Source organism: Stegostoma tigrinum, chromosome 3 (genome assembly GCF_030684315.1).
Source record: "Stegostoma tigrinum isolate sSteTig4 chromosome 3, sSteTig4.hap1, whole genome shotgun sequence".
NCBI classification, from domain to species: domain Eukaryota; kingdom Metazoa; phylum Chordata; class Chondrichthyes; order Orectolobiformes; family Stegostomatidae; genus Stegostoma; species Stegostoma tigrinum.
Window position 1 is genome coordinate 59211394 of NC_081356.1, and position 23548 is coordinate 59234941.

Genomic DNA, 23548 nt, shown 5'->3' on the forward strand with positions numbered 1-23548 from the left:
AAAAATAAAACTTGTGGTCTATCAAACCAAGCTTCATGACTTGTCCAGCATTGCCATCAGCTGAGCCCGTAACAATAGATAACTGAAGAATGCATTTGGAGACATTCATTTCGTGATGTTGAATTTCTTCATAGTCTTTAGGGCTTCAAACTCTTACCTTTTAATAACTATATGTTAAAAACAATCTACCTAGGTGCTTTTAACAATGAGGCAGAGAAAGGGGTACAGAATTCAGTTTGTGGTTCAACTCAATTTTATTAACAAAATATTCTTTATTAAAAACATCACATGAGCTTTCCCCAAATTCCCACAATATTATTCTTTAGCTAGCTCTATCCGTCTGAGAAAGCATATTACCCACAACCACCCATGTGTTTGAGCTGCACTGTTGGAATCTCCATCCTGTCCAGTGTAGGGCTGGCTCTGTCCATGAAGGTGGATCTCGCAGGTCAGGGCAGATCTTCTCCTGGGTCTTCTTAGGTTGCCTCATGCTCGTTTGCCATGAGTCTTGCTTGAGTCTTTGCTGAGTGGGTGGCTTCCATGTGTGTGTTTTTATTCCCCCCTTACCCCAGCCCTTCCAGAACATTCTGTGTCCTTTAGCCAATAGAGTCATGAGCACGGATCCAAGTATCCAATGGGGTTGCACCAACACCCTTCACTGTTGCTGTGTCTGGGAGGGGTTACCATACATGTCCTCAGGCACCGGCTGGAAGTCAAGTCGTCAGAAAGTCTGATCAATACTTCTTCAATTCACAACCAGTTCCCCGATCCTTTATAGAGATAGTGAGAACTGCTTATGCTGGAGTCAGAGATAGCACTGACGTTTTCCTGATCCTCTGATGCTGCCTTGTCTGCTGTGTTCCTCCAGCACACTGTGTTATCCCCTATCATTTATGACCTCTTTGACCTTGGTTTCAAATATTGTCTGTAGTTGATAGCTGCTGTTTATTTTAGTTCAGCCATTTTTCTGTCAGGCCTGATTTCTCTGGCAATAGTTCAAATTCGAATGGTCAGTTTTGGGCTTGTGGTCACTTAACCATGGCTGGTATGCCTTGGTGTATTGTAAATTCACATCAAAATACTTTTTAATTGGTATGAGAGTTTCTGCATCTACTACCCTTACAAGCAGTGAGTTCCAGATTCCCACCACCAGGTGGGTGAAAAAAATTTCCTCACATCTCCTCTAAACCTATTGTCCCTTACCTTAAATCTACTCCCCTGGTCATTGATCCCTCCATCAACGTCCGTTCCTGCCATGCCCTTCATAGTTTTATACATCTCAATCATGTGCTCTCTCAATTTCGTCTGCTCCAAGGGAAACAAACCCAGTCTATCAAATCTCTTTTCACAACTAAAATTTGCCATCCCAAGCAAAATCCTGGTAAATCTTTCTGCACCCTCTCCAGTACAATAAAATCCCTCCTATAATGTGGATTCCAGAACTGCATGCAGTACTCTAACTGTAGCTCAACCGATTTTTTAAAATCCAGTTCCAGTATAACCCCTCTGCTCTTAAACTCTATGACTCAAGTGATAAAGGCAAGTATCTCATATGGAGTCTTAACCACTTTATCCACCTTTCCTGTTACCTTAAGGGACTGGTGGTCATGCACACCAGGGTCCGTCTGATCCTCGGTGCTTCCCAAGGTCCTTAATATTCGTCATGTATTCCATTTGCCTTGTTTGTCCTTTCTAAATGCATCACCTCACACTATTCTGGTTGAATTTCATTTAACACCGATCAGCCCATCTGACCAGCTCCTTTATATTGTCCTGCACTCCAAGTCTACCCTCCTCACAATTTGTCACCCCATCAATTTTCTTATCATCTGCAAACTTACTGATCAACCTTCCTATATTCAAGCCTAAATCAGTTATATGTACCACAAACAGCAAGGGCCTCAGTACTGATCTCTTCGGAACCCCACTGGACTGAACTCCAGCCGCAAAACTGCTCCCCAATTGTCATTGTCTACTTCTTGCTGCTCAGTCAATTCTGCACCTCTGCTGTGGTCAAAAGAAATTGAAAATTATTGCCAGCATCCCCATAATTTCCTCCCTTGCCTCACTCAACAGTCTGGGTATATTTCATCTGGCCTTGGAGATGTATTTTTAATCCTGCCAGACCATTCAGAACCACCTCTCTGTCTATGCTAATTTCTTTAAGTATATCATACTCCTGAGGAAGGGTCACCGGACCCATAACGTTAACTTAGTTTTTTCCTTCACAGATGCTGCCAGACCTGCTGAGAGTTTCCAACAACTTTCTTTTTGTTCCTGATTTACAGTATCTGCAGTTCTTTCATTTTTTATATCATACTCCTCCCTGATTTCTATACCCACAATGTCTCCCTCTCTGGTGAACACTGATACAAAAAATTCATTTAAAATTCTGCCTACATCCTCTAGCTCCACACACAATCTACCACTGTGGGTCTTAATGGACCCTACTCTTTCCCTAGTTATCCTTCTCCCCATAATGTTAAATAACCTAGACATTCCTTTATTTTACTGCCACTATTCTTTTATGCTCACTATTGCTCTGCTAATTTTTTTTTAAAGTTTCCCTTGCCCGTTAAGTACTCCTCTAGGGCTTCTGTTGTTTATTTTTGCCCAATCCTGCATATACTCAGATACCCAACGTTCAAGGAATATAATAGTCCCACCTTTTGTCTTTTTGGACATGTTAGCCCTGTATTATTTTCCCTATTTCCTTCTTGAATGTGTCCCACTGCTCTGACATAGATTCATCTAAATGTATCCGTTCCCAATCCACTCTGGCCAAATCATACCTGATCTTATCAACACTGGCTGGATTTCACGTCCATCCTTGTCCTTTTCCATTGAACCTAACACAGTTACAATTGCTGCATGAAAAATGCTCTCATTATATAAAATTAAGTCCAGGACTATCCCCTTTCCCGCAGGGTTCAGTGTTGGGGCCGCAGCTGTTCACCTTATACGTTAATGACTTGGATGAAGGGACTGGGGGCATTCTGGCGAAGTTTGCCGATGATACAAAGATAGGTGGACAGGCAGGTAGTACTGAAGAGTTGGGGAAGCTGCAGAAAGATTTAGACAGTTTAGGAGAGTGGTCCAGGAAATGGCTCAGGAAATTCAATGTGAGTAAATGTGAGGTTTTGCACTTTGGAAAAAGGAATACAGGCATGGACTATATTTTAAATGGTGAGAAAATTCGCAAAGCAGAAGTACAAAGGGATCTGGGAATGTTGTTCCAGGATTCTCTAAAGGTTAACTTGCAGGTAGAGTCCGTGATTAAGAAAGCGAATGTAATGTTGTCGTTTATCTCAAGAGGGTTGGAATATAAAAGCAGCGATGTGCTTCTGAGGCTTTATAACGCTCTAGTTAGGCCCCATTTAGAACACTGTGTCCAATTTTGGGCCCCATACCTCAGGAAGGACATACTAGCCCTGGAGCGAGTCCAGCGGAGATTCACACAGATGATCCCTGGAATGGTAGGTTTAACGTGTGATGAATGGCTAAGGATCCTGGGATTGTACTCATTAGAGTTTAGAAGGTTGAGGGAAGATCTAATAGAAACTTACAAGATAATGTATGGCTTAGAAGGGGTGGATGCTAGGAAGTTGTTTCCGTTAGGCGGGGAGACTAGGACCCGTGGGCACAGCCTTAAAATTAGAGGGGGTAAATTTAAAACTGAAATGAGATGACATTTCTTCAGCCAGAGAGTGGTGGGCTTGTGGAATTCATTGCCATGGAGTGCAGTGGAGGCCGGGACATTGGATGCCTTCAAGGCAGAGATTGACAAATTCTTGATCTCAGAAGGAATCAAGGGCTACGGGGAGAGTGCAGGGAAGTGGAGTTGAAATGTCCATCAGCCATGATTAAAATGGTGGAGTGGGCTTGATGGGCTGAATGGCCTTACTTCCACTCCTATGTCTTATGGTCTTTCTCATAGGGCCATCTATATACTGGCTTGAAAGGCTTTTCTGGGTGCATTTTAAGAATTCTGCTCCCTCTAACACTATGACTACTCCAGTCAATGTCAGGGAGATTGTAATCCACTACTATAACTAGCCTATTATTTTACATGCCTCTGAAATTTGCCTAGATATCTGCTCTTCTGAAGGTAGCTCAGGCACCATGAAAATTTAACATCATGTTTGCCTGACATGGCAACACTGAATTTTGTGTTCTACTGTAGATTAATTACTGGAAACAATACCTTTCCCTAAAGAGTTATTTGGGCTTAATAATTCTGTGGTGACCTTTATGCACTCTATTGACAATACGCGTCCTCAATAATGTGGAAAGTCGATGTAGTTTGTGCGTAACACAATCTCAGATCTGGTTGTAGTGTTGATCTCATTCCAAACATTGCGAAGATCTTGCAACCTAAAAGAGGTTTTAGTAGTAGATGACTTCTTGATCACCCTGAATTGAATTGGTGATTGCGCAACCAATATCCATAGATGTGATATCTCATCTTGTTATGTTGCTGCTTTGGTCACTGCCAACTTTAGTGACATTGGTACAATATTTAAACTTACATAGTTTAAGTTGTTCAGCAACATTTTCCTGATGACTAATCAGCCTCTCTGGAAAGGAGCAGTCACTGTTTTGGGTATTTTCCTTCTTCAGGACTGGATGTGGGGGAGGGGCAGCTACAGATTAAGGCGGGGTAGGGGTGGAGGTGAAAAGGTGGTGATAGGTGGACACTGGTAGTAGGTACAACCTGGTTGGTCAATAGGAGGGATGAACCTAGTTGGTGGCTGGAAGGGTGGGCCAGAAGGTGGAATAGAAGGAAGGAGGTGGGGCTGGAAGGGAAGCCAGGAGATGGGTGGGAAGGTTATTTGAAATCGGACAACTCAAAGTTGAGTTCTCCAAGCTGTAGAGTGCCCAGGCAGAAGATAAGGTGTTGATCTTCAAACTTGCTTTCCGAGTTACTGTGACACTGGATGTGGACAAGGATGGACATGTCGAAGGGGTGTGGGGAAGATGATTAAAATGGGCAGTGACCGGGAGGTAAGGCTGACCATTGTAGGCCAGACAGAGATGTTTGGCTAAATGGTCACCTAGTCTACATTTGGTGTCATCACTGTAGTGAAGACTACATTGGGAGTATCGAATGCAAAAGACTAGATTGGAGGAGATGCAGTGTTGTCATGGCAGGCAACCAAAGTGTTAAATTTTCATGGTGTCTGAAATACCTTCAGAAGAACAGATATCTTCCTCCAGATGTTGCCTGGCTGGTTGTGTTCTTCCAGCCTCCTGTTTGTCTAATCCTTTCAAGTAAGCGGTGTACTATATGGACTGTTGATTAAAATCACAGGATTTATTTTCCATTTCAAACATACAGGTAGAGATGAAATTGTAAGATTTATCATGTAATTGAGAATGCTTCTTTCTTTTTGTGAATAAATAATCCACAGGCATTAACAATCTACTTGATGTTGCAATAATTGATAGGTCGTTTAGCTTGTCTTTCTTCATGAGAACTACACTTAAGCCAACCAGTCTTGTAGCCGTGATAACAAAGTGTGAAGCGAGATGAACACAGCAGGCCAAGCAGTATCTCAGGAGCACAAAAGCTGATGTTTTGGGCCTAGAAGGGTCAAAGACACTTTGTTATCTTGGATTCTCCAGCATCTGCAGTTCCATTATCTCAGTCTTGTAGCATGACTAATTTAGTGGATTTGTCAGGGTTGCAATAGGTATTTGTGCATCTTGCTAGCTTTCATTTATTGGCCTGGGTATAGGTTTGTGTGATATAGTCTGTTCCCATGCTTATGAGACCACATGGAGCCAGTTAGCTTGGCAGGGTCAGTAATTAAGCAGCTAACCAGGAGGTCATGCCAGGAATGGCACTAGGCATGCCTAAAAATGAGATTTCAACCTTGTAAAATCACCAAAAAGGGTTACTTACAGGCCAAACAGCAAATGCAGTGATAGACAGAATTAACAATCCCGTAACCAACTGATCATATCCAAATTCTGCAGTCCTGCCACATCCAGGCACGAATGGTGATGGACAATTAAGCAACTCTCTGGAGGAAGAGTCTCCACAAATATCACCATCCTCAATGATGGAAGATCTTGGCATCTCATTGCAGAAGATAAGGCTGAAGCTTGCTTAGCAATCTTCAACCTGAAGTTCCAAATAAATGATCTATCTTGGCCTCCTCCAGCAGTCCCCAGTGTCACAGGTGCCAGTCTTTAGCCAATTCAATTCATTTCACACAATGTCAAGAAATAGTTGGAGGCATTGGATAGTGCAAAGTTTATGGTTGACAACGTTCTGGCAATAATACTGAACAGTTGTGCTCCAGAACTTCCCGCTCCCCAAGCCAAGGCCTACCCAATAATGTGGAAACTTGTTCAGGTATATCCGGTGCATGATAAGCAAGAAAATTCCAACCTGATGAACTGCCACCCCATCTGTCTACTTCTTTCATCAGTAAAGTGACAGAAGGTGTTGTCACCAGTGCTAGCAAGCAGCACCTGCTCAGCAATAATCTGCTTGGTGACACCCGGTTTAGGTTCCGCCAGGACCATTCAGCTCCTGACCTCATTTCAGCCTTGATTCAAACATGGTCCAAAGAGCTGAATTCCAGAGGTGAGGTGAGAGTGACAACCCTTGACATCATGGCTACATTTGACCATGTATGGCATCAAGGAGCCCGAGCAAAACTAGAATCTTTGGGTATTGGGGAAAACTCTCCACTGATTGGAGTTATACTTGGCACATAGGAAGATGGTTGTGGTTGCTGGAGATCAGTCATCTCAGTTCTGGGACATCGCTGCAGCATTCCTCAGGGTAGTGTCCTAGACCCAACCATCTTCTGTTGCTTCATCAAAGACCTTCGCTCCATCATAAGGTCAGGCCTCCTGTTTGTCTAATCTTTTCAAGTAAGCGGTGTACTATGTGGATCGTTGGTTAAAATCACAGGATTTATTTTCCACTTCAAACATAGTTCCATACAGGTAGAGATGAAATTGTAAGATTTATCATGTAATTGAGAATGCTTCTTTCTTTTTGTGAATAAATAATCCACAGGCATTAACAATCTACTTGATGTTGCAATAATTGATAGGTCATGTTTGCTGACAATGACACAAGTTCAGCACCATTCACAGCTCCTCAGATACTGAAGCAGTCCTTGTTCAAATGCAACAGACCTGGATCATATCCAGGCTGAGGTTGACAAGTGGCTAGCAACATTTGTACCATAAAATTCCAGGCAATGACCATCTCCAATTAGAGAGAACCTAACCATTGACCTTGACTTCCAAAGGTGTAACCTTCGCTGAATCCCTCACTATCAACATCCTGGAGGTTACCATTGACCAGAAACTGAGTGGCTCATCATATAAATACTGTGGCTACAAGAACAGATCAGAGTCTAGGAATAGCTTTGTCCCAGTGTAGAAGAGTCAGTTACTAGGGGGACTGAGGTTTAAGGTGCAAGGGACAAGGTTTAAAGGTGATGTTCGAGACAGGTTTTTTACACAGAGGGTAGTGGGTGTTTGGAACTTGCTGCTGGGGGAGGTAGTGGAAGCAGATACGATAGTGACTTTTAAAGGGCATCTTGAGAACTACATGAATACAATGGGAATAGAAGGACACGGTCCCCAGACAAGCAGCATGTTGGTGCAGGTTTGGAGGACCAAAGGACCTGTTTCTGTGCTGTAATTTTATTTGTTCTTTGTTCTTTGAATACTGCTGCGACTGACTCACTTCCTGACTCTCCAAACATTGCCACCCCACCATTGGCCTCAGTAGCAGCAAAGCGTACCATACAAAATGAACGGCAGAAATTCACCAAAGATCTTACAATAGCACTTTCCAAACTTATGACATCTTCTATTTAGAAGGACAAGGGCAGCAGATATATAGGGATACCACCACCTGCAAGATCTCTGTCCAAGACACTTGCCATTCTGGAAATATGTCACCATTACTTCACTGTCACTGGGTCAAAATCCTGGAATTTCCTCCCTGACAGCATTGTGGGTCTATCTACAGCAGACTGCATCAGTTCAAGAAGGCAGCTCATCACCATTTCTCAAGGACAAGTAAGGAAGGGCAACTAATTGCTGGTCTAGCCAGTGATGCCTATGTCCCACAAGTGAATGACAAAAAGAAATATTTAAACAAGGGAAAAAACAGGAATGAAGATTGTTCAAAACCTACTTTGCAAAAATGTTACTGAAGTGAAAAACATAGCTGATCTGGCTTACACCCTGCTTTCTCACGCTGAGGTCCATAACTATCTCATGTGAGCCAAGTAATTGTGCAGATGTCAGTAAGTTATTGAATCAACCAATGTGAATATATTCAAACTGCTAGTAACAATTGTAATCTTTGTGCTGTGTTTAATAATAACAAAAGAGCACTTGGTTCCACTATCATTAATGCTGCTACTTTAAAATCTGCAGGCAGAATGTTTTCATTTATAGGAGACAGCAAATGGTTTGTTGAGTGGACCATTACCCCAAACTTGATTCTTATGTGAGTCGAATATTTGTCCGCTTATATTTGATTTTTTTCACATTTACTATTAGCTTGATGTTGAACCCTCATAACTGAAAAAGGTCATTGATGTCCACCAGTTCGGAAAATACCTGGTATGGATGGATTACCAGGTGAGCCACTTAAGTATTAAAAGCCCGAAAGGCTGCCCTGCTTTGTGATCTTTTCCTTCTCTACTGGAGTGAAGGCTTCATCCCACAGGATGTGAGTTATGCTAAAATAATCATGTTATACAAGCACAAAAGCTATCGAGTAGACTGCAGCAACTATGAGGACAGTTCACTTCCCAGAATCTCTGGAAAGACATTTAGTAATGAGAATTCAACCATGAGCAAATAGAATTTGCCTGAAGGCACAATGTAGCTTTAGATCTGACAGATTTACAATGGACATGAACTTCTCTCTACATCAACTTCAATAGAGCTTCTAAAAGCAGCAAACTCAACTCTTCCTTATTTTTGTACATCTCACTAAAGAATTTGACACCAGGGCTGGCACCGTAGCTCAGTGGTGTGCACTGCTGCCTCACAGTGCCAGGGACCTAGATTTGAATCCACCCTCAGGCGACTCAATCTGGAGTTTGCACATGGGTCTCCTCTGAGGGCTCTGGTTTCCTCCCACAGTTCAAAGACATGCAGGTTAGGTGGATTGGTCATGTTAATTGCCCATAGTATCCAGGGATGTCTAGGCTAGTTGGATTAGCCATAGGAAATGCAGGGATTGGGTAGGGGTGTGGGTCTGGGTGGGATGCTTTTTAGAGCATTAGTGTGGACTCGCTGGACAGAATGGCCTGCTTCCACCATGTGGGGATTCTATGAACAGGCTTAAACCCTAATCTGCTTAGTATATTTTTCTCTATACTACTGACTTATGTTTTCTCTGCTGACATGGAAGGAGCGTACGTCCATGGACAACCAGATGAGAAACTCCTCAAGCTCTCAAAACTGAAAGCTGAGACAAAAATGCAACAGGTCCTGATCAGAGAACTAGTGCATACTGATTATGCTGCATGTTACCCAGATAAAAGACCAAATCCAAACACTCAATGATTATATGTCCCATGCTGTATCAGGATCAAGCAAACTGTAGCTTTGTGTGTGTATTTGCAGTGTGATCAGACTCAATATCACACCATTGGAAACAGTCAGCTAGTTCTGCTACCTTGGATGTGTGGTGACAGGCAAACTTGGTGAAAAAAAACTACAGGTGCAATGGAAAAGCATCTACCAACTTCTGTTTGACTAACAAACAATGCATGGAAAACCACAAATTATCTACAGGACCATGATGCCCAGGCGTGTCTCCTTAACATGCCGCGGTATGGCAGCATAGTCCGAACAACATACACCTACCAAGAAAAAGGCAATAACTTCTTACTGTGGTGTCTCTAACACACTCTTGGCATCAGATGTAAACACAGTTACCTGTATTTGTTAAGCATGGACAAGGGAGTGAACAGGAGCTATTATTTTCCCTTCACACGGAACCAAATTTATACATTTGTGAATTTGGATTCAGTAATAATCTTATTTCCCTATTTTCTTCCAAAATATGGACTCGTCAACAACACCACTCAGAAAATGTATTCTATTGAATACTGAATTCTCTACTGAGTTCTCTCACGAAGACAACAGGATATTTATAAGTTTCTCTTAATCACACCTTATGCAGAGTCGCCAACATCGATGGGATATCCAAAAGTTATATTTGTGATTTATAGGAGTGAGATAAATTGCAAACCATTAAACAAATTGAGCTGTATTTAGTTGTCAAAATGATGTGCATCACAAATATTCACAATATCAAACAAAATGAATGACTTTCATCAACATTTTGTGCTCAACCTTCACCAATATGACATGAATGTAAACCATTGACTGCTCATACTTGTTCTCCCACTTTTTTAAGCCTACCCTGAAAACTTTGGGCCACATTTTAATGATAAAGCTGGTAAGAGTGCAGTGAATATGCAATTACCACTTGAAGGATTTTGATGAATATCAATGAAGAGATGTGGAAGACGATGCTTTCTCTCCTTCTCTTTCAAAGCATTATTAATCCACTCATGTGAGTTACCAATAAAATAAACTTCTACTCAGTTGCCAGCGAAAAGAATGGGAATGCTTGGAGTGAGAGAGAGAGAGAGATAATGGGAACTGTAGATGCTGGAGAATCCTGTCTCTGATGAAGGGTCTAGGCCCGAAACGTCAGCTTTTGTGCTCCTGAGATGCTGCTTGGCCTGCTGTGTTCATCCAGCCTCACATTTTATCTTGGAATGCTTGGAGTGGGCATTTTGTATCATATGAGATCATTCAAGTAAATACTGTATGTGGATAAATATTTATGGTTGAAGTTTTGGAGTGTGAAAGATTCCAGTGTGCTTACTGAACATCGACACTAAATTATCAAAACTGCTCAGTCTAGAAAGGGTAAATGACAAACATGTAAGTAACAAATATGTTTGATTTAATTCATTCTCAGTGCAACTTTGAAAAGTCAATATTTACCTTGACTTCTGTGGGAAGGCCAGCATTTCAATTGCAGCAGTGAGTTGTTGAGTGGGTGAGGTATGTTGAAGATAGTGCTGCTACCTTTCACTGTGCCTGGGCAAATCTTTTCCATGGATATTTCTATTTCATCAGTGCCTTAAAACGTCTTCCACCCACACTCTGCCATGTCTGTCCAGAGCAGTTAAGTCATCTGAACATTTTACGCACTGAAGCAGATCCTAAAAAAAAATTATTGAAGCCGTTGTCCTGTAAGGTGTTCCGTATGTTTTAATTTTGAGGGTGTAACAGCATGGCTGCTATCATGCTGTACCTTCTATTTCTGGATTTTTTTCTAATTTACTCCTACGATCTGTAATGCTGGACTTTTTATTTCTCTATTTTTATAATTTCTTTTCCTAAGAACTTGGACTGAAGAATCTGTACTTAAGATGGTATTGTAAGTGGTAACTTGCAAACTTTTTACTGTACTCACTTGGGTATGTGACACTAAAGCTAATAATTCAATTCAATTCATATACAAGCTTGAATTCTTTTTCCATTCTATTTCAAAGTACTTATAGAGCAATCTGTCTAAACAGTAATTCACATATCAGGAAAAGTAATTTTTAAATGATATCTTGGACAAGTTCAGTCCACTGGAGAAGAAAATATTTAAATAATTAGTTTGAAGAAGACTGTTTTTCCACAGTGAGATTACAGGAAATGTGTCTTGGAAATATGCACTTTGATTCACATCTCCTTCTTGTCATGGGAATCAGCATTTGCCAACTTCTTTGTTAAAATTGAAACTACACCTGAATTCGTGACAATAAAATGCACCTCAATGATAAATGGAATTTGGTAGTTACTAAATTAACAGGATCAAAAACAAAATGATTCCAGTCAAATTAAACATCATTCAAGTTTTAGAAGGCCATTGATTCAACTCATAAGCTCTGCTTGTTTCCATTTCCTTATCCAAAGTGTGGATTTGGATTTCTTCACCAACATTTCACACAGCAGTTTCAAGTTTTTGGCAATCCTCCAATTATGTTAAAAACACTTGAAGTACCATGGCAACAGTAATCATGCTGGAGGGTTACCATGCTACTTTACATAAGTGTTATTGTCAGACTGCCAGTGAAAACAAAGGTCTGTGAAAGCAATAGATGTGAACAAGGCTCTGTTTAAACCCTAGATTAATTTAAATTCATTTTCCTTCTAAATCAGAATTGATCAATACCATTGAGGTTTTATCCTGCCAAAACCTGAGTTTGCTCCTATACATGTCTATCAAAAGTGTTTTCTCACTGGTAATTTTCTGTCTGACTGCTGTCTTGCACCTCCTCTGTCTCAATCCTCTCCAATACAAATGCTCATGTGTTAGAAATGTTTAACTCGTACAAATATAGTGTTCTAGAAGTCACAGAAGGCTGATACAAGGTGTTAGATAATGTGTTACAAAGAAAACCAGGATAAACTCTTTAACCTTGAAAAGGCATAAGAGGGAACAGCATGCAAGTATACTAGATATTGAAAGGTCTATACAAGGTCTATTCTGGCACTGCTTCAAGGTAAGCTGCGCATTAAATGTGGGCACTGTATTGCTGTATGTATCTTGCCATTAATACAATTCACCTTTTAAGGATTTCCGGCACTGTGCTTATACAATAATGTGACTCCACCTATCAGTCGGCCTGGCTGAAAGCTGCACAGAAAAAAATTAGTTATTCTGCAGAAATGTCTCTTCTGTAATTTATATAATCTATGTTGTGGTTTAAATGAGCTAAACCATGCAGTTCATCAGCCCATGCTCAATGATGGGCAGCACAGTGGCACAGTGGTTAGGGGTAGGGGCTTTAGGTCTGGGTGGCATTCTCTTTGGAAGGTTGGTGTGGGCTTGTTGGGCTGAATGGCCTGCTTCCACACTGTAGGGATTCTTTGACTGAATAATAGAATACTATCATTAACACACCAGGTAGTGATGAAAGGACATTTTGATCTAGAAATAGCTTAGAGTTTCTTGATGCAAAGACTATTGAATGTTTGGGTTAATTTTCTAATTACAACATTAGAAATGCAAATTTTGGGTTCATTCAATATTTTGTTAGATATTTTGACACGAGGGATGGTGAAGATTGCAATAGACCAATTTTGACCTAGTCACTTGAACTCTGCTGGAAGTGATCAGTTTATTTTCCTGCTTGGAACTCAGCTTGGAACTTTGAATTAACCAACAGTGAGATTACAATGAGATGAAGTGCCTGGTTGAAGTAGTTGAGATCTTTATGATTTTATGGAAAGCGAGACCCCAATGCATCAGCGGGAATCATTTAGTACTTTGGTGTGACACTCCTGTCAGAACTGAGCAGGTCAGCGTCTTGTGGAAAGGCTGAGGTGGCACTCTAGGCAAATTGAAGGATACTTCAAATGGAGGATGAGTACTCCCCTGGGCACAAAAAGAAAGCTTCTCTGAGCTGGACTCTCCAGGATGTTCTCACTCTGTCAGTCCAGAATTAGGAGGTTCTGTTTTAAAATTAGGGGTTACACTTTTAGGGCAGAAACAAAGAGAAATTATTTCGCTCAGAGAATTGCATGATTACGGAATATTGGCTAAGAAGTTAGGGGTCATTAAATAGTTTTGAGGCACTGTTAGATGACGGAATCAAATGTTATTGGGATTTTTGGGAAGGTGAAATTCAAAATACAAAACAGAGCAGCCATGATCTTACTCAATGGTGGAGCAATCTCAAAAGTCTAAATCATCTACTTCTGCTCCAACTTTGTATGTTTGTATGAAACAAAGTTAGAACCTTGTCATGTTGGATCACATGTCCACTGTGCAACAACTACACAAAATGGCTGACACCATGTATAATGTGAGTGATTAAGTTACTGCTTTGTTTTCTTCAATGTGGATTAAAACTTTCGGAATTGGAGGCCATGCTAGAATCAGTTACAGTAACGATGCTTCCACTGATTCATTAATGCCATATATTTGATTTCAATTTGTGCCATTCAGTGTCCAAGAATGCATTTTAAGAATTACGGTCTCAAGCAATTATGACCATCACAGTGTGAAAATTAATTGGCTCCTTGTCGTGTTAGCTAAACTGATATAATGAGACCGAGGCACTTGAATAAGATGGCACACAAGATTTCCATTTGCAAACACACTCTGTAGTTAGTACTGGAAACCAATCCTGCAGGAATCCCACACTGAGCTGGATACTTGCAAGAACATGGCCAGTGATGTGGAAGGGAGCTTTTTCTTTGGATTGGAAGTGAATTGAGGGGAGGCAATGGTCTAATGGTGTTATCGTTGGACTGTTAATTCAGTAACCTGGATTAAAATTCTGGGGATTTAGGTTCGAATCCTGCCATGGTAATAGAGGAATTTGAATTCAATACAATATTCTGGAATTAAGAATCTAATGATGGCCATGAATCCATTGTCAATTGTTGGGAAAAGAAAACCCACCTGGTTTACTAATGTCCTTCTGGGAAGGAAACTACCACTCATACCTGGCCTGGCTTCCAGACCCATAGTAATGTGGTTGACTTTGAACTGCCCTGTGGGCAATTAAAGATGGACAATAAATGCTGCTTAGCCAGTAACTTCCTCATCCTGTTAATGAGTGAGAAAAGAGAATATCATAGTGGCTTGCAGCCCAAATCCTACTCTTGCTCAACCGAAAAACTTTGGTTGTGCAACACACATCTGGATAAGGTGACGTTCCTCAGAGCTCCTTATCAAGTCATGGTAAGGATTTCCTTGGGAAGCCTCCTTGCCACAATGTATGATAGCACAGCCTGAGGCTTCATTGTGACGGATGTGAGGATTCATGAGTTCTTTCAATAAAATTGTGTTATCTTTCTGATACTCCTCACAGATTATCTGCTGATGGACATCACAAGGAAATTGCTATGGATGGAGGCCTTAAGGCCTTCAGTCCACTCCGAAGACACTGTAGAAGAGGACAGCAATTCCTACTTTGTCAGCAAACCTGGCAAGGGCAGAAACGTCCAATGGCTGCAGCACATTCTTCAGAGGGAGAATTAGCAAATGAAGATCCTCCAATGAGATGGAGGAGCGCACATATCTATAGATTTTATATCACTTTTTTCGCTTGTCTTTTTTTTTCATTCATGTGAGACATGGACATTGCTGTCTGGCCAACATTTATTATCTGTCCCTATTTACCCTCAAGAAGATAGTGGTGAGCTGCCTACTTGAGCTGCACAAGCTGTAGGTTGACCCGCAATGCCCTTGGGAAGAGAATTCCTGGCAATATAGACACTAACTAAGGACTTCCTAGGCCATCATCACCAAATTGATTAGTACTGGAGTAGGACTTGCCCTCAAAAAGACTGGGGGGTGGCACAGTGGCTCAGCGCTTAGCACTGCTGCCTCACAGCATCAGGGGTCTGGGTTCGATTCCACTCTTGGGCAACTTTCTGCGTGGAGTTTGCACATTCTCCCTGTGTCTGCATGGGTTTCCTCCAGGTGCTCTGGTTTCCTCCCACAGTCCAAAGATGGATATAGGCGATGGGTCTACGTGGGATGCTGTGACAATCAATGTGGACTTGACGGGCTGAAAGGCCAGTTTCCATACTGTAGGGAGTCTAAGGTGGCAATTCCATTCCAGTGGCCATCAAGTGCCATGTTTAAAGGGGCAGGTGGAGACCTGTGTAGCATCTCCCAATCCTTGACCAATAAATGTATCCAGGATGCCCCTGATGTATTTTTCTTCAAATCATTACAATTCATGTCCTTTCCACTTGACAAGGATAACCAATGAGCCTGAGCAGTGCAAATATCCACCATCACTGGCTTCTCCCAGGTGCAAGGAGCCATAGAATGCAACCATGGATAACACAGTGTGGAGCTGGAGGCATACAGCAGGCCAGGCAGTATCAGAGGAGCAGGAAAGTTGATGTTTCAGGTTAGGACCACTCTGAAGAAGGGTCCCCACCCGAAACGTCCAACTTTCTTGCTCGTCTGATACTGCTTGGCTTACTGTATTCCTCCAGCTCCACACTGTTTTATCTCTGGCTGCACCATATGCAGTTATTACTATCATTGAATGCAACCATATTGCTTTGAGAGCACCTATTACTACCTTGTTGAGTTCATCAATGTTTAAATTACGTATGATTGTCAGTGACATATTTTGGAGGCATACACCTTGAACTTGGGAACTGCTATGACTCTGAAATACTAGGGATCTCATGGGTTCCCATCTTCTTCCAAGGTTCTTGGACCATACTGGGACAGCTGCTGGGGAGATAGGTGAAACCTCTTCTAAATATGACTTGTAACACCTTAATGAAACTCTGAAACAGATGCAGGAAAATATGCCATGCTGGTTGCATGTTGATCATAGCCATAAGTTAACATCTCATAGACTTCCTTAAGATGAGATGTTGATACCTGGATTGTTCTGACATAACTTTTCAGGACAGCCCAAAAAGGGTATCCAGCATCATTGTGGTAAGCTGCACCCTTTGTAATGGTGATCAACAAAGTAGAAAATGTCTAAGATGCAGATGGGCTGGAGGATTGACACCAACTTTTGTGGATGCAGATTAGGTTCAGGATCAGGACATTAACCATGAAGGCCAGTCAAGAGAACATGACAGAGCAATGCGTTGTTGAGATGAAGTAACTGATTGAAACCCACTTGCAGGATGAATTATTTGGGTTTGTAATCCATTTGATTGTTTAAGATTCTGTTGGTAATCTACAAGCAGCCTTTCTACAGAATAAATGTTATGTGATACTTGTCATTTCTAGAGTCCCCTGAGAAGACAATTCCAGGGAGTTCTATGTGTCACTTCCCATCATGTGTGCTTGCTTACAGAACTCTCCGTTCCTGAGAGAAAGTGGCACTTGGAGTGAGATCGAAGTCCTTAGCCCCCATCTCACCTTGTCAATAGTGCTGAGCAACAATGGCCAGAGAAATATAATGCATGAACAAAAACAATGTTGCTGGAAAAGCTCAGCAGATCTGGCAGCATCTGTGAAGTAGAAAACAGAGTTAGCATTTCGGGTCCGATGACCCTTGCTCAGAATATAATGCATATTGGCATATGTGAAGTGTACCAGACCTTCAGCATGGTCGTGAATCAGTTGATGGATGCAGAAAAATTCATGCATTGCCAGAGTTAGCTTGGTACTCATAATGTTTGTAGATTCCTCTACCTTTGATACAACTTATCAACTGCCTCTGATACAACTCTCCAATAATCCTGTACATGTCTGTGAATTTTGATAAAGTTATTAATGGCCAATAGCAGGGGTTCTCTTCTGTTCAGCTGAGCAGGCACCTGGCCTCTTGCAGTCCTCTGAATGCCAAAGTTCGGGGACATTTCTTCCTTGGATAGCTGCTGAGATATGTTAGTGACTTGCTCACTATATTATGTTTCTGGATCTAATATTGAAAAAATTCCCAGAGTTGAAAGTCTCCTCCCACCCCACATTCTTCTCGAGCCCTGAGAATATTTCCTTGAAGCTGGCACCAGGTAGGCACTTCAGTCTTCAGAACTCATACTCATCACTGCAGAACAGTCGTTATCTTCTCATGATATTGCCCTGCCACTATTCCATTTCTTTTTCGTTCCCCAATTTGAATGGCTCCCAGTACCATGATGCAACATGATGCAGCGGCTAGTTTGCTCATCCTCCATGCAGTCCCCACTCACGTTTGCACAGTTTGCAAGATCCTCATAACTGCTGGACAATTGCAGAGGCCTAGACTCCTCAAATGCTACCCTCTGGCACCCCCTACCTGACTCACCTGCTGTTACATACTTCTTCCCCTGATTAAATTTGAATGAACTCATTCAAGGGGTGTGTTTGGAGGAAAGTGACCAGACAACTTTCCCCTTCTCTGATGTTGCAAGTCTGGCTCCTCAACTCAGATTTAAGTTTCTTGAGTTACAAAGACTTACTACAGATGTTTTTGCCCCACATCACCTTGGATGTCAAGCAGGTCCCACATGCTGCTGCAGCAGCATATCATCAGTCCTACTATCACCATTTATTTTCTTGAACAAATGATTGAATGAATTAATCTAGAATCACTGCTTTGTACACTTGAATATTGAGTATTTTGTCAAAGTTATTTCACTTACACTCTGCTATCAATTGTACATTTAACAAGCTATCTTTAAGCAAAAGAGAGAAGAAAGGAAGGCTAGAGACCTAAATACAAACTAACAACCTTACTTTCACTTTAAAGACGAGATATTCCACAACTGCCTGCTTTCCCTGCACTCAAGTCATGCCATGGTTCATGCCATCACTCTCTTGTTGGTCATAAGTCAGTTCGGCCTCTCAATCACAGGCCTTTTAATCCCTACTTCTCACTTTTCATTCTGCAGACTTTATTTCTTGCAGTGAACAATGCTTAAGTTACCTTTATTGGCTCTGTACAAAAATTCTCACTTCAAATTAAATTCTCAGATATACTCAAATAAAAGCAAAACACTGCAGATGCTTGAAATCTGAAATAAAAACAGAAAGTTTTAGAGAAGCAGGTCTGGTAGCATCTGCGGAGAGAGCACTTGCTATCTCAACAGAGTTAATGTTTTGAATCCAATGACTACTTCAGAAAATTCCAGATAAATTTCTGTTGCAGCCAGAGTGTGTCCCTTGCCCTGATGAGAAAGAATCTGCAAAGGGAGCTAGGATAACAAAGTGTGGGGTTGGATGAACACAGCAGGCTAAGCAGCATCTCAGGAGCACAAAAGCTGACGTTTCGGGCCTAGCCCCACACTTCGTTAGCTTGGATTCTCCAGCATCTGCAGTTCCCATTATCTCTGATTGCAAAGGGAGCTAGATAGGTAAGTCAGTGAGCAAAAAAATGACAGATGGATTGCAATATGAGAACATGTGAATTTGCCTATTTTGGCAGGATTGCAAAAACATACTCTTGTTTAAATGGAGAAAGATTGAAAAAGTCTCTGGTACAGAGTGATTTAGATATCCTGATACATGATTCACAAAGATGTAGCAAGGATGCACAGCAAGTCTTTAGAAAGGTAAGTGGAATGCTATCATTTATTGAAAGGAAAATGGAATATAAAATCAGTTACATTTTTCCATGATTTCAAACGATTGTGATGAGACGACATCTGGAGTACTGCGTGTTGTTGTGGACTTCTTACTAGAAAAGGGATGTAATAACATTACAAGCTGTTCAGTGAATGTTCACTTAAATCTAATTGAGACTAAGTGATCTAAGTGATCCAACTGAAACAAGTAAAATTCAAAGGAGAATTGACAGGGTGAATTATTGCTATATCCAGATCCCAGAAGAGATTTCCCAAGTTATTCTAACAATACATCAGAAAGCTCCTGTGTAAGGAGGGATGAACTGGTTCATTTCTTTATTTTTGTGCTCCCCTTCTCCCCACCCCCCGATTTGATCACAACAAGAGAAGCTTCAGATGGGTCCCTTTCTTTCTACTAAAAGGCTCCCATTGAACCCTTAGGCCATAATCACTGGAGCATGTGGGAGTGTACACCCCGAGGGGGCACATAAACTCAGGAGGCAGGCAGGATTCAGGCAGGCAGAATATGTTTATTCAGGCACAGACTGGTTAATGCAGGGAGAGGGCCAAAGGATCTTCCCCAAATCTGACCTCAATGTGAGAAGGCTATTTTTCTCTCTATCTAGATTGGAAGAGAGATCAATGGCACATTCTGAATATTACAGTGAAAATGTAGCATTTTATACATTTTCTGTTACAGAAATCAAATACAGTATATTCACTGTCCTTCCCTCTTAATCTATATATCCAAACAATGGGACTCCTAATCAATGATCGGCATTCCTATGGACAGCTCCACATTCCCATGGTTTTATGGTATTTACCAGACTTTCTAATCTAAACCTTGGGATCTTTCTCTGCATTCTATTCATTTGCATTCCGAAGTTACTGGCCACACTCCTTCGGATCTGTCTCAGGCAGCTTATCTCTAAGGACAGTGTGAATTCTGTGATTCATTGTACTATGCGTGTTTTCTTCTAGCAAATTCAGCCATTCCTCTTATATTTCCCACTGTCCTAATTAAATGTGTAAAAATACAAAAGGCAGTAGGTTCTAACTAATTGCTATAAGGTTAATTTCTATTATAAAGTTAGTTATAAAATGTAAAGTTGTACAGCCACTTCTACTGTTAGCACGTTGTAATTAATGGGTTGTGAACAATCTATCTTGCTCAGGGCATAAGATGTGTTGTTTCCAAAGGCTAATTAACTTTCACATCTAGGTTTAAATGCTTTTCCCCTAATGTTTGTATTGTACTTTGATTAAATGTGAAAACCACTTCTGTGATTAAGGAATTTTTAACTAGATTCTATTTGATATTACAGATAGTTTCAAAGAAGCAAATATTTACTACAAAGTAATTTTAGCTGTTGTTTTTACAGCTGCTTTAGGGAGTTAATCCTGGCTGGCTCATGGGCTGAGACCTGCACCTTTCATTAATGAGACTGGAATTAATCATCTGAATGCTCTTAGGCATTCTCTTTTCAAAATTGTCTTGGATGGTTGCTGGTAAGGCTCTTTTGCCAGCCTTGGAGTAGTCTTGTTCAAAGGTACCAATGTGCTTCACTTAAATGTTGGGGCAGGCTGTCCCATTTTGCTTAAACCCTTGTCAACCATTTTGTTCCTTTCAAACACGGGCCACTTTGGTGTAAACAGGTCTAGGTCACTTTGTATGAACAGGCACAGTTGACCCCTACAGAGCAGAAGTAGGCCATTCAGCCCATCAAGAATGCTCTGACATGAACTGATCATCTTCAAATATGGTGGCACAGTGGTTAGCAGTGCTGCCTCACAGTGTTAGGGACCCAGATTTGATTCCAACCTGAGGTGACTATCTGTGTGGAGTTTGCACATTCTCTCTGTGTCTGTGTGGGTTTCCTCTGGGTGCTCCGTTTTCCTCCCACAGTCCAAAGATGTGCAGGTTAGGTAGATTGGCCATGCTAAATTGCCCATAGTAGATTATGTGGGTTATAGGGGGATGAGTCTGGGTGGGATGCTCTGAAGTTTGGTGTGGTCTTATTGGGCTGAAGGGCCTGTTTCCACACCATAGGGATTCTTAAGAAAAAAATCCACTTTCCTACTTGTTCCCCATAAGTCTTGATCCCCTTGTCTGTCTTAGGCTTGAACCTACTTAATAACCCAGCCTCTGTAGCATTCTGTGGTAAAGTATTTCGCAGATACACAGCCATCTGAGAGATGAAATTCCTCCTCACCTGTCTTAAATGTGTGACACCTTATTCTGAGATCATACTGTCTGGCTCTGGACTCTCCCACAAGGAGAAACAACCTTTCCACATCTGCCCTGTCAAGTCCTTCAAGAATCTTATATATTTCAATACATTTGCTTCTGACTGTTCCAAATCTCAATGAAGACATACCCATTCTATTCGATTTTTCCTCATAAGACTATCCCTCCATTCCTAGTATCAGCAGGATGAACCTTGTTGGATCTGCCTTCAATGCCAATATATCTTTCCTTTGCTGAGGGGCCCAAAACTGTTTATAACATTCCACCTGTGGTCTGACTAGTGACGTGTACAGTTTTGGCAAAACCTCCCTCCTTTTACATTTTATTCCCTTTTAAATAAAGGCCAATATTCCAGCCTGAAAATGCCCTCCTTATCCCAACTACCTTGCTTCTGTTGATTAGCCAATCCACTATCCATTCTGATATTCTACTTCCAACTGCATGAGCTCGTATTAAATAATCACATGACAACCCGGTTTTCTTGAGTTAACAAAAGAGTAACTTCATTAGTTACTAAGCTCAAGAAAAAATAACAATGCAACACGCACACACAGATTTAAAAAGGCGAGTCCCTAAAAGATAGAAGATAAAGAAAGATGTACAGATCAGCCTGACTCAATCATGAAGAGTAGAGAGTGAAATGTCGCCAATTACTAGTGGCAGTTATTGATTTGTTTTGGGTCCTTTAGAGAACAGCTGGCTGACAGTACTCAGAGTGTGAGTCTGTCTTAGCCTATCTTTACCTGCAGTTTATGGGTGTATAATAGCTGTTCTTAAATCTCTACATTCAGAGGGTGTACGCATGCATGTATACACACACACACACACACACACACACACACACACACACACACACACACACACACACACACACACACACACACACACACACACACACACACACACACACACACACACACACACGTCCCAGAGAGAAGTTCCCCTTAAACACCAGTCCCTATGTACTCTTGAAAGGGGTAATTGCAAATGTGCCCCTTGGCCAGGCTGCAATCTCGTTTTAACCATCATGTTTATAGCCTGAGATTCTCAAAGCGGCTGCAGTTGAGTTTACAAAGCCTTCCTCTCTTTGTAGCATTTTCGACATCAGATAGTGCAATAGTTCAGAAATTTTCTCCAGATAGCTATTGGAAATATATGCACAATAATTTTGGCTGTATCACACCTTTTCTATAAAACACTTGTTGAAATTTAAAATAATGCCTTCAGCGGCAGGGTGGTCTAAAGCCGTGTAATCTTCTGAGGGAAAAATTCCTTCTCATCCTTGTCCTGAATGGACAATCACTAATTTTAAAACAGTGTCCTCTAGTTCTGTACTGACCCATAACAGGAAACACCCTTTCTAAACCCACCTTGTCAAGACCGTTCAGGATGTTATATTCTTCAATCAGTTCACCCTCACTTTTCCAAACTTCAGTGGAAACAGGCTCAACCTGCTCAGCCCACACTCATGTGACAACACACTTCCAGATATGAACCTAGTCAATCTCCTCTGAACTGCCACCAGTGCATTTATATCCTTTCTTAAATAAGGAGACCAAAACTGCACACAATATTTCATATGCAGTCTCAAGAATGTACTGTAGAACGGAAACATAACACCCACACTTTTATGTTTAATTCCTTTCAACAATAAAAATTAGTATCCCATTAGCCTTCTTGATTAGATGCTGCACCTGTACATGAACTTTTTGTAACCACAACGCCAAGATCCCTCGGCACCTCAGAATTTGACAAATATTCTCCATCTAAGTAATATTCTGTTTTTTCAAACTTCTTGCCATAGCAAACAATTTTACATTTTCTTACCTCATAGCCTATCTGTCAGATTTTTACTTTCTAACCTATCCTACCTATGTCTGTCTGAAACTTTTTTATATCTGCTTCATAAGATACACTTCTACCTATGTTGGTGTCATCTGCAAATTTAGCCACCATCCTTTTCTCCCCTCATCTAAGTCATTGATGTAAATTACAAAAGGTTGAGGCTCTAGCATAGACTCCTCTAGGACTCTTACTTGTCACATGCTGACAATCAAACAAAGACCCATTTATACATACTTTCTGTTTTCTGCCAGCCAGACAATCTTCATTTGATGCTAAGATAGTAGGAACTACTGATGCTGGAGATAGTAGGAACTGCCAATGCTCGAGAGAGATTTTTGAAGAAGGGTCCCGACTTGGAAAGTCAAGCTTTCCTGCTCCTCTGATGCTGCTTGGCCT

General features: G+C 41.3%; 1 long non-coding RNA gene across 1 annotated transcript in view; it reads left to right on the forward strand.

Moving 5' to 3' along the window:
- Positions 1-12354: 12354 nt before the first annotated feature.
- The window catches only part of LOC125451051 (uncharacterized), a 151416-nt gene continuing 140222 nt past the window's right edge, over positions 12355-23548 (forward strand). The window contains exon 1 of the long non-coding RNA XR_007247199.1: positions 12355-12575. This is a non-coding gene — a long non-coding RNA (uncharacterized LOC125451051). The remainder of the gene's footprint in view (positions 12576-23548) is intronic.